Source organism: Ictalurus furcatus, chromosome 20, assembly GCF_023375685.1.
Source record: "Ictalurus furcatus strain D&B chromosome 20, Billie_1.0, whole genome shotgun sequence".
Classification (NCBI taxonomy): Eukaryota; Metazoa; Chordata; class Actinopteri; order Siluriformes; family Ictaluridae; genus Ictalurus; species Ictalurus furcatus.
In genome coordinates, this window is record NC_071274.1 from 14,823,509 (window position 1) to 14,836,885 (window position 13,377).

Genomic DNA, 13,377 nt, shown 5'->3' on the forward strand with positions numbered 1-13,377 from the left:
TACTGCCTCCACACTGTCCAGCTCCATCCCCACCACACAGCTGGCCTTCCTCATCAGCTTTCCCAGTTTGTTGGCACTATAAGTTCCAATTCCACTGCCCCAGCACATCACAGCAAAGAAGATATCACTGGCCACTATAGGCTGGTAAAACATCTTTGGCAGTCTAGTGCACACATTAAAGGACCTGAGCCTCCTCAAAAAGAAAATCTTGCTCTGTGCTTTCCTATAAAGGGCCTCAGTGTTGTCTGACTCATCCAGATTGTTGTTGAGTTGAACCTGTATGTATATATACACACACACACACACACACACACACATATGTATATATACAGTATCTCACAAAAGTGAGTACACCCCTCACATTTTTGTAAATATGTGATTATATCTTTTCATGTGACAACACTGAAGAAATGACACTTTGCTACAATGTAAAGTAGTGAGTGTACAGCGTGTGTAACAGTGTAAATTTGCTGTCCCCTCAAAAATAACTCCACACACAGCCATTAATGTCTAAACCGCTTGCAACAAAAGTGAGTACACCTTTAAGTGAAAATGTCCAAATTGGGCCCAAAGTGTCACCTTCTCGAATGTCTGTACAAGCCAACCCATGAGTGGCAGTCCCGGTTGCTGTTGCTGCAGACAAATTGAGTCGCACGCTGTGGCTGAAATTGCAGCGCCTTCCTCCTGTCTCTCTTGTCAGCAAGGTGCTTAAACCTGTCCGGCAAAATGCCAGGCTGTACGGTCTTCGGTGCTGGATTCCCACGAACTAGGGTTGATGCCGCATAATCTCATGTCCTTCTTGCAGACATCTTTGAATCACAGTTGGGGGCGTCCAGCTACTCAGCCAGCTCACCATACAGAAGATCTTTGGGAATGCGACCTGGATATCATTCTTCTAATGTGGCCAAGCCAACGGAGACGCTTCTCACAGAGGATGGCAAACATGCTGCTCGTGTTGGCATGTTCCAGAACTTCTGTATCAGGTACCCTGTCCTGCCACTGGACATGGAGGATGTGTCACAGGCACCTCAGGTGAAAGCTGTTTAGCTTCCTCTCATGCCTAGCATAGGTTGTCCAAGTCTCACTACCGTAGAGGAGTGTGCTTAAAACGCCGGCCTGGTAGACATGCAGCTTGGTTTTCACAGTAATGTTGGAGTTTTGCCACACCCTGTGATTTAGTCTGACCATGACTCCTGCAGCCTTGGCAATCCTACAATTTACCTCTGCATCAGTAGAGAGTGAACAGGATATAGTCGACCCAAGGTAGGTGAAGCTCTCCACAATCGCCAGGTTGCATCCATCTATGGCAATGCTGGGAGGATGGTCTGTGCCCTGAGCCATGACGTTGGTCTTCTTGAGGCTAATGGTCAGCCCAAACTCCTTTCAGGCGTGGGAGAGGCGACTGACAAGCTGCTGCAAACCTTCCTCCGTATGTGAGATCAGAGCTGCATCGTCAGCAAAAAGCATCTTGCGTAGGAGTAACTCAACGACTTTGGTCTTGGCACGAAGGCGGGAGATGTTGAAGAGCTTGCTGTCAGACCTGGTATGTATGTAGACTCCCTCCCTCACTCTGAAGGCATATTGGAGGAGCATGGAGAAGAAGATACCAAAAAGTGTGGGCACAAGGACACAATCTTGTTTCACTCTGCTGCTAACTGGAAAAGCATCAGACGTTGCACCGTTGAAGCAGACTGTGCTGTGCATGTCCTTGTGGAATTTGGTGATGACTGCCAGAAGTTGTGGTGGCTATCCGAACTTCTTCAGTAGTTTGAAAATTATTATAATAATTAATGGTGCTTGAAAAGCACTACTATTGAATTTGGCATACTTATTATAGTTATTATATAATTAGTGGTGCTTGAAAAGCACTACTATTGTTCTTGTGCATAATAATAATAATAATTATTATTATTATAAGTATGCACAAGAACAGTAGTAGTGCTTTTCAAGCACCACTAATTATTCAAGCACCACTAATTGTTATAATAATAAGTATGCCAAATAACAATAGTTTTTAAACTTTTTATAGTTTTTAAAATAGTTTTTAGTTTTTTCAAGCACCACTAATTATAAGTATGCCGAATAACAATAGTAGTGCTTTTCAAGCATTACTAATTATAATAATAAGTATGGCTTTTAACATCTCAAGGTTGGCACTTTGCACATGTTCTTGCCAGAGGTACACCCTCTGACAAGAGTAACAACCATCGGACCTCCGTATGGAGCAATAAGGCTTTATGCTCCGCTCCCATATCCTCACACAAAGATGCAAATATACGAATTTAAAAAAAGGTCGTGTCTTTACAAAGTTCACTATGTGCACAACATCATCCAACACAGGAACTAGTTCTGCTTTTAAAGTCTTTGCAACGAGGGCCTCATGGTGCAGAAAACAGTGCGTAACAATAAGATCTGGGGTTCTTTCTTTCATTCTGCTAACGAAGCCCTTGGTGTGCCCGACCATGACTGCAGCTTCATCAGTGCAAACACTTGTGCAATTTTCCCACGTAAGTCCTCCCTGTCAAGATATTCCGATGTGACCCAAAAAATTTCCTCTCCTGTTGTTTTTTCTGGCAGTGCCTTGCAAAATAGGAAGCTTTCTCTAATGGCATCTCCATCCACAAAATGCGCATTGGCCAAGAGCTGAGAATGTCCACTACTATCTGTAGACTCATCAAGTTGCAATGCAAATTTCCTACTGATGCGTATCTTTTCCAAAACATGGCTTTCGATGTCTGTAGACATGTCATCAATATGTCTGGCAATTGTGTTATCTGAGACCGGGACTTTAGCCATGTAACCGCGTCAGGGCTGAGCATCTCGTTGACAATGGCTTTGCATGCAGGTAGTATTAATCTCTCTGCCACAGTGTGGGACTTTTTTGATTTAGCTACGAGTTCAGCAACTAGGTAACTAGCTTTGAGGGCTTTCTCATGTACCTTTGTGGTTTTTCTCATTAAAGTTGCCTGTTTCTGTGTTTTCACGCAGGCAAACAAAATAGTCCATCAGCTTGTTTTGAAGCGATGGGTGTTTCGTTTGGAGATGGCATTTAAGCTTGCTTGGCTCCATGGCCCTGTTGGACAGCTTCTTGCCACACACCAAGCATAATGGAGTCTGTGTCGTCTCATCCCTGGTGAAAGTAAATCCGAACGAAATACAGGCAATACAGTGAAAGTTGTATTGCCTCGAGCTCACCGTCCTTGCGTTCTTTTTACCACCACTCATACTAGGGCCTTCACCTGAGTCAGAATCTTGTCCAGGGCCCATTTCGAAGTTTGCATTTTTCCTTTTTAAAAACTTCTCCATCACTGTCACCACGACCTGTCGCATGCATCACTAATTCTCTTGTCTCTAAGAAGGAACGAGGCAATAAGTTACCTGCTGCCACCCGGATGAATATTACATTACTCTGCCAGTCACTATATTACAGCACAGACACTCGACAATGACATATTCTTTGCAGATAATAATTAATAAATGTTAATTTAAAAAAAAGAATTTTAAGACTACGTGAAATTGGACGATTTCTCACGACACACTAGTGTGCCGCGGCACAGTGGTTGAAAATCACTGCTCTACGGTATGTAGACTGTATTATATGCGTGTTGAGCAGACAGGTGATATTATAATATACAGTATCTGAAAATATAGTGTGTGCTGCGGCTATCTACTGTATATTGATCTATTTCCTAAAGCCGAAAACCATCAGGAAAATGACTAAAAAATAAACTTACATTAGTCCTACATTATTTATTATCCCTTTGACTATTTATTAGTGAGTAAAATCCACAAAGCAAAAAAAAAAAATCCGCCGCATTTCCTTTTTTTCATATTTTTCCCTCATATTTGTATTATGGAGACAGGTGAACATCCTGTGCACAGGATCTGAGAAATTCTTACATTTATGCAAATAACAAGCGAATATCATCCGCCAATCAGATGAATTTGTCAAGAGCCAGACAAAAGAGTTTAAACATAACTTTAACCATATAAAAACAGATAAATGAAAAACCATAGGCCGAGTTATTTCTCTTGTTCCATAGTTTTCACCAAAACAAGAGGAGGATAGTGAACAAAAACATGCTGAACAACCCTGATGCTCATATGCCCCATCCTGAAGGAGAACCTCGCGCTCATCCATGCAGGCCAGGTAGGACACACATACACACACACACACACACACACACACAGAGACACAAACCCCTAGAACTTATACGAGTCAGGTTCTTACTCTGTATCCTTACTAACTGAGCTTTTGTCTCCAGAGGATAGCGGCGTCTTCCAAAGTGAGGACAACTACCTGCCTGATGGGGAGAACATCTCTTTTCCTGGCCCTCTGTTGAGGTGAGTCCTTCTTTCTCCTCTTATATACCACATACAAACTGAACATTAAACATGCAGGCTGTTTCAGCAGTATGCTTTGAAACTTCTCATCAGGTGGTCAAAGTGTATGTGCAGTAATCCATATCCATCTCTTGCAGCGGTAAGCTGCAGATGGAGGACCTGATTCATTTTATCCAGCGGAAATCCCAGGAGTGTCTCCAACATGTGGATAAACCTGACCAAAAAGAGGCGTATTTCTTCTGCAGGATCATGGAGCTGCTCTGCAGTCAGAATGGAGTACGTGTTGTAGTTCTTTATGTGGTGATTGTTTAAGAAAAATTATTCATGATTAAAGCATCGAGAGGTGTTTATGTTAATGAGACTGTTGTGAAACCTGTTTCTCCCAGTATTAATAATACACAAATGTATACCTTTTTATGGTATAAGAGAATGTTTGTTTCTGAAATTTCTTTTTTGTGATATTGTTTTATTTGAAGCTTAAGGATGGTTTAGGTGAAATATGTCTGATGTAAGAAAAAGAGTGTCAAATGGTTAATAATGGGTATATGTGTGTTACTATGTGAGGGATTTCATTTTGTGTAACCACATTGTTAGAAAATGCATTGTATGTGAATGTGAACATATATGAGCAGAATGTTTGTTTGTGAAATAAATCAAAACAAATTTTGATTAAGTTTTTTGGGAGGCAGGTTTGTCTTTGAATAAAAATTTTAGGAGGTAAAACATTTTTTTTTTAAAAAATCTGTTTAAAAGAATCGCTCGTATTACATGACTTCTAAACATGTCCCTTAGGAGATAAAACCATTTAAAAGTGCTGTTTAAAAGAATCCGTATTAAATGACCTCTAAACAAGACCCTTAGGAGATAAAAACGTTTAAAATAACTATTTAAAAGGATCGCTCGTATTACATGCCTTCTAAACATGACCCTTAGGAGATAAAAACATTTAAAAGAACTCTTTAAAAGGATCCGTATTACATGCCTTCTAAACATGACCCTTAGGAGATCAAATTTTAAAGTGTTGACTAAAATAATCGCTCGTATTGTTTAAACTAGAAGACAAGTTTTCACGAGATGTCTTCCAATCGCTGGATAAAGCAGTAATGATGTTAAAACCGATTCATCTCTCTCTCTCTGTACACTCCACCCATACACACACGTGTTTCCACGGCAGACAGTTTCTGTAGATCGCGCAGACTGTTCTGTAGGCTATGTGCATCTAATTTATGACTCTCTGTGTTTTTCCTGACCGACAGTTTGTGGGGCACGCTTATTTTATGACCAGGGGTATGGTGTGATCCTATCAGTTTGTTTATGATAATGAGTTAATGTCTGGGGGTGTTAATGACTTTTAAATATCGGTTTAAGACATTATGGTTAAAACACAGAAGACAGTCTGCAACTATCTGATACAATGGCTGCTCCGAGAACTCCTAATATCCTTAGAAGATTGTCCTGCATTACACCTATAAGAGACTCTGATGAAAAGCGCGAGGAGTTAATTTTTGCTTCAAGAAAAAAACAATAGTGTGTTAGTTTGTCAAAAATTCTTTGTGAGAATGACCTTGTAAAGGAGCTGATGTTTAACCCTGAGCAGGGCGTTACCAACTCCAGAGAACCTCTCTTAAGACCGCCCTCATGCTGCGATGATTAAAACGGGGTGGCCGGTGTTACAGTGAACACGTACAAAGATGTCTCAAGATTCTGCATATGCCTGTGTTGTGGATAAAAATGACATGAAATAAACACGAGGGAGACCTAGTATGAGTAATATGTAATTTTATTGAAAATTCACAGGACTGGTGCGTGTGTAATCCTGAGGAGCGCGGTAGGGGGAAGAAAATGGGGTGCGTCCTGGGGACATGGGATAGCCAGCAAGGGTGAAATAAGGAGAATACTGAGAGTACGGCGGACTGACAGGTGAGAAGAGGGAAGAATGGTCAGAGCCCAGATCAGAGAAGGTGACATCATCCTCAGACTGAAAGCTGGAGGGAGGGCCAAGCAGAGGGTCTGTCTGTGTAGAGGCGTCAATACACACATTCACAGGGTGGATTCTGTATCTGAGGGGGGGGACCCCGCATTTCCATTTCCAGAGGGGGTGCTGCGAAGAACGTCAAGTAGCACCATGATGTCAGCAGTGAGATGCGCGAGATGATAGTGAGTGTTCAGATCCAAATCCAGCCCCTCCAGTAAAGAAGAGAAGGAAAAATGACGACGGGCACCTAGACACACAGAAGCGGTATTAGGCGGATATTGACGAATTGGATTCACACTTTAAGATCTTTAAGAGTAACACACTATGGTTTATTAGTCACAGAGAAATATAAGAGCTGAAGAGTGCAGGCTGAGAAACACACACACTCTCGTACAGTCAAGGGCGGGCGTGCAGACATAACACACACACACCAAAGGCCCCAACGCACACACATAACATTATAACTTTATAAGAATAATAAAAAGGAGTATTAAGATATTATAAGGATAATATAAGGAGTAGTAGGATATGTAGGATATTAGAAAGATAATATAATGATATTATGAAGTAGGGAGTACAGTAAACCATTTGCAAGCAGTATAACCATATATAAAATAGAGATATAGAGCAAATATGAAAGTAAATTATAAACCAGAAATACAGAAAAATGTAAAAGAAACTTACTCATAATTCAGATGGTGAAGATTCTTGTCTCGCGAGGAAGGGTCAGGCGTGGTGTAGACGAGGGCCTTAATTTTAAGAGAGAACCATGAGGAGCCATTTATAAGGGTAGCTGAGTCAAGTTGCCCCCCCCCGCGAGATAATAGTGAGACCAAGGTCTCTCTAAATTGTTTTCTCTCTCTCCCACTTTCAATCCTAATGGTAGTCAGAAAGTCCTCTTTCAAAACATCATGGTAAATTTGATAAGCCTCTTTCAAAACATCATGGTAAATTTGATAAGCCTTTTTTCAAACATCATGGTAATGTAGATGAGCTCTTTTTAACCCTATTGGTATTGATATCATAGTCTTTCTAAAATATATTGGTTATTTACTGTGTAAATACAGTATAAATACTGGAGCTTGAGCTCCAGGTGTCAGATCACTTCTGAGAATTCTCATTGGTGTGGATCTCATGTGGTGGAACGGAACCAATAAATCTGGAACCTTGCTTCTTCTCACTCACGGCTGGTGTCTTATTTTTCTATCTCCAACTGGGTTTGCAGATGTGAGTATTTGCTTCTATGTTGAATTTTAAGTGTCTTCAGGTAATAAGCTAAATTTGAGCCAGCACCTGCTACAGCAACACCCCGGAGACAGCGCCGGCTTTGCCTGACAACAACGCTAGAATCCCTCCCACAAACATGTGACAACAGTTGGCTAGATAATTTCTTCAAGGAATTAGGATATCTCAACCTAAGTTTCCTCACAACTCCGTATGGAATCAGCGGTACTTTAACTGGTGCATCTGCCTACGTCGGTATTGATGACACAGATGGCTGTATTCGATCTGAATTCAAGATTATAAAAGCGACAGTTGTGGTCCTTCTGGAACATCAACATCAGAATTGTAGACATTTTATGTATGTGTACATATGTGCATGATTTATGTGTTAACCTTCTGTCGAGAAATGAGCAGACTGTTGTCTGTGAAATAATCTATACATTTATCGCATATATGGTTGAGAAATCACTGTGAGGTGTATAAAATTTCTACATTCCCTCGATGATGTATGATAACGTTTGTGTTCTTTTACTGAAATAAATAACATGACATTTAAGACCATCTGAGTTATTCTTTTGTGGAGACCAAAGTGCCAATATGTCAGAAGAAATGAAAAACGCGTAATACACTTTCTCACCTGGGGTCTTTAGAGGGTAAAAAATGTTTAAAAGACAGCGTTTTTAAAAGAAACAGGGATTCATTTAACAGATAAACAAGTTTCGGATTGGTGTGTCTGTGTGTGTGGGTGTGTATGTCTGTGTGTGTGTGTGTGTGTGTGTGTGTTAGTGTGTGTACGCTCTCTCTGTGGGGATTTTCTGGCCATGTGTACTGATGGAGTTGATGTATATCAGTTTGTTGTTTATCAGCTGTGTGTTGCTGATGATTCAGTTGTGTTTCTCCGTGTGGAAGCCCTTGCTTCATCATTGGGGAGAATTACTGAATGCTTATGCTGCTGTGTTCACTGTACTGGGAGGTACACACACACACACACACACACACACTCACACTGAACACACACACTGAACACACAATGAACACGTATCCTACTTTTAGTTTTCTCTTAGGATTACTGACAAGCACTACCTAATCAATTGTCTGTGTGTGTTTCACACTGCACCAGGCCGTGTTCTGTTTGTAATCATCATCATTTACACCCTGTTCACTCCAAATCTACACATTCATCCATCTACACTATATCTCTCTGTACACCTCCATCTCTCTCTCTCTGTTTTTCTATTTCTCCCCTGTCTGTCCTTCTCTCTCTCTCTCTCTCTCTCTCTCTCTCTCTCTTTTTCTATTTCTCCCCTGTCTGTCCTTCTGTCTTTCCCTCACTCTGTTTCTCTCTCTGTTTTTCTATTTCTCCCCTGTCTGCCCTTCTGTCTTTCTCTCTCTCTGTTTCTCTCTCTGTTTTTCTATTTCTCCCCTGTCTGCCCTTCTGTCTTTCTCTCTCTCTGTTTTTCTATTTTTCCCCTGACTGCTCTTCTCTCTCTCTCTCTCTCTCTCTTTCTCTCTGTTTTTCTATTTCTCCCCTGACTGCTCTTCTCTCTCTCTCTCTCTCTCTCTCTCTCTCTCTCTCTCTCTGTGTGTGTGTGTGTGTGTGCGCGTGTGTGTGTGTCAGCGTGGCCTGGGTGGCCTTCACCTGCTGTATGAGTGCCGGAGTTTCCACTCTGTATAATTACACCAAGAAAGTGCTGATGTTTGGGACAAAGCCGAAGCCTGACTCCTACCCCTAGAGGCCATACTACTACCCCCGTTTCCACCCACTCCTCCTTCATGCCCTCCTCCGCCTCCCCACATCTCCCCACTCTCTCCATACTTCTGCCCCCGTCTCCTCCTCCCTCGTTCCCTCCTGCCCCTCCATCTCCACATAACCCCACTCATCCCTCTCTCTCTCCCTCACCGTCTGTCTCTCTCCTCTGTTCACCTCTCTCTCCTTCTCCTCCTCTCTCTCCTACTCCTTCCATTACTCTCTCCATCTCTCCCTCCATCCCTGCTCTCCCTTTCTCTCCTCATCAGCCATTAAATGAAGAATACAGCTCCCTTTAACACTATTTTATTTATTTTATTTATTTTTTACCTGTAATCATGTACCTGTAATAAAAAAAATAAAAAAAAAAAACCATCATAACTCACACACCATGCAGACGCTGGTGAAATTGGAGATTTTTTTTACTGTTTCCAGATTCAGAGTGCCAGGGCTCCTAAAAAAAAAAACCTACTATTTATTATTTAAATTCCTTTTAAATTTCTTATTAATTCTAATAGTTATAATCCTATCCGTTTAACATAAAAACACACTGTGCAGCTGATTGCATACATTTCAGATAATGTTGTTTTGTGCTATGTTTAAAAAGGACACATGATCATTAACATTATAATCACTTCACTTGGTTTATTTAATCACATTTTTGATGGCTAGCAGCTGCTATGGTATAACATAGGATTAAATGTAATAAAAATAATCCTACCCAAACATTCTCAAAATTCTTTTCTGCAACATGCCCTGTGTTCACCACTCATGTGAAGAGAAGTTTTTATAAGACTTTTATAAAACATTTTAAATGTTTTATGCTTATGACTGATTCACTCACATTATACACTTTTTTATATTTATATACAATATGTTTTACAATAATCCACAAGTGTCCTCATTCTAAAATTATATTCTAAAGTTTCTTCATGCAGCTCATGTACATGAACTGAATAGCAGAATAAATAACTACACGTTGCTCCACATTGGCCAAACATCGTATTTAACACAGCCATGTGTGCATTTTATTTGTTCCCTAGAACAGGTTTGTTTATAGTATGTGCTATTTACAGTTTTCTCTGTTATTAGTTATAAATAAATAAAATATATTTCTTCCACTATAATAAATCTCAGAACAGGGGCACCCAAACCAGGCCTGTGGCACTGACATCCTGGTAGAACTTACTGTGTACCTTGGCACCCTTTGCAAAAATGATTGTATAAAATAAATTACTAGAGTTCACAAGAAAAACCCATTGCTGTTATTCTTTGTCCAAAAATTTTCACCCGAATCTGATTTTCTCGTGGTGTGACTGTGGAGATTAATAAATTATGACCAGAAGGTGGCGCTGTGTTACAACACTGACAGGTCTAAATCACATTATGCTCTAAGGTGGGTGGAATACAAAATGCCTGCTGTGTCTCTTTCTGCACAGCTTCTTCAAAATTAAACAGCTTTAAGCCTCCATGGCTTCCCAGCTCAGAGTGATCTCAGGGACAAACTTAAGTCATACCCATTTCACTCGTTCCACACATACGAAGGTCTGTAGCAGACATTTCAGAACAGATAAGCTAGTTGTCCCAGAACCACAGAGGATTAGAAAAGACTGGCAAAAAAACAGTGCCGCTGCTCTTTGAATGGAATAATTACAAAATTCAAACACCACGGCCAAGTTTATGTGAGCGAAAGGCTGTAGTATTAGTATTAGATTAGATACATGATTCATGCTATAAGAAGGAAAATGTAACACACTTTAAATGTAATCAGTCTAAATTATAAACTTGTACAGCATGAAATGGAATGAAATGGTTTGAAATGAAACCATGAAATGGAAATGGTTTGCAAAATGTGTGTGAACAATTTTTGTTCAATTTGGTTGAGAGAGAGGGAGGTTAAAAATGGTGGTGAAGACTGGTGCTAGTTGGTTAGCACAGACTTTTAACACACATCTGGGGATGTGAATTTCAGGTTTTATTTCCTGGTATTTATATGTAGATGTGTTAAATGATATAGAACACAGCACATTTTGTATCAGACCACCCAATTTTTAGGCAAGCAAAAATATTGGAACATGTGACTCAGGTGTGTCATGTTAGATTGATTGTTTAAACAATAAATAGCTCTGAACATCTAATCTTTGTTTTAGAATTCGTTTCACATTGATTCACTGCATTTGTTGGTGGGGAAAAAAAAAAATTAAAAAAAAGGATAAGCCAACATGGAGATCAGAGAACTGTCTATGGGAGAAAAGAAAAACATTTTGAAGTTGAGAAAAGAGGGAAAATCAATCAGAGGCATTGCACAAACATTGGGCATAGCCAATACAACAATTTGGAATGTCCTAAAAAAGAAAGAAACCACTGGTGTACTGAGCAACAGACACCGAACGGGTTGGGCAAGGAAAACAACCGCAACTGATAACAGAAACATTGTGAGAGCTGTGAAGAAAACCCCCAAAACAGCAGTCAGTGACATCAACAACATGCTCCACAGGGCAGGGGTGAAGGTATCCCAATCCACAAGAAGACTTCGAGAGCAGAAATATAGAGGCCATACCACAAGATGCAAAAAACTTATCAGTAGTAAGAATCAGAAAGTCAGAATGGAATTCACAAACAAATACAGAGATGAGCCATAAAAGTTCTGGAACCAAGATGAACCTTTACCAAAGTGATGGAAAGGCCAAAGTGTGGAGAAGAAAGGATCTGCTCATGATCCAGAACACACTGAACAAACTCATCTGTGAAACATGGTGGAGGTAGTGTCATCGCTTGGGCTTGCATGGCTGCTTCTGGAACATTCTCACTAATCTTTGTTGATGATGGAACTCATGATGGTAACAGCAGAATGAATTCAGAAGTTTACAGGAACATTCTGTCTGCAGATTTACAGAGAAATGCATCCAAATTAATAGGAGGAACTTCATCATGCAGCAAGACAATGATCCAAACACACTCCACCTCAACACAGGACTTCATCAGGGGGAAAGTGGAAGGTTTTAGACTGGACAAGTCAATCACCAGACCTTCACCTAACTGATCAGCCTTTCACCTCCTGAAGAGGAGGCTAAAGGGAGAAATCGCCCAAAACAAACAGCACCTGAAAGATGCTATGGTAAACAATAGAAGAGGCCAACAGGTTGGTGATGTCACGGAGTTACAGGCTTGATCCAGTTATTGCAAGCAAGGGATATGCAACCACAGAGTTATTTACTTTAAGACTTATCTGTTCCAATATTTTCTCTCACATAAAAATTGGGTGGTCTGATGCAAAAGGTTATGTTTTTGTTGTTTAACACATCTAGATGTAAATACCAAGAAATAGAAGCTGAAATCCTAATCTCTTGTCTCATCTCCATCTTTTGATCTCAAATAGAAGGCCCACTGTTTCTCTTTGATGACACCAGTGTTGAACACGTCAGTATGTCCTCCTCCCTAAACGTCCACTGTATTGGCTCGTCCTAAGATTAAGGTCACCATCTAAATGAACAGACACAATTTGTGATATTAAAACAATGATCTAAAATATTTTGCTACAATTTAGTATTATATTATGCAGTGAAGAATATAGAAAAATAACAACAGCAATATTATATCATGTAAACCTATGTATAGAGTTCTACTTGTCTGAATGAGAGCATTAGAGCCATGACTCCTCTACATGCCCCGAATTACCCCTCCACTGCAGCGTGTCCTGGACCTGGTATGTGATACCACACCTCGCTGTACTCTTCTGCTTCCTGTCCATGCAAACATGTGTTTATAACGCTCAGGTTTTTTTAACTAACAAATTACAGATAAACTTGTTTGAGTAATAGAAATGATTTAACTGACAAGACTGGGCTCTGATATAAAACTCTATACTAGAAAGCTTTATAGGGCCTAGCCAGCATGTTTTAACAGGAACACGGCTAAGGTTAACTACATTTCCTTTCCTCTGATTATGACTAAACTCCCTCTCTTTGACAACTTTTATGCCTTTACTTTTATGGAAGTGAAATAAATAGCGAGTTTTCCTGCACAGTTACGTGCAGACGCGATTTATTTTTTTCTAATCAGGTAATGTTAGCTAGCTAAGAGTTAT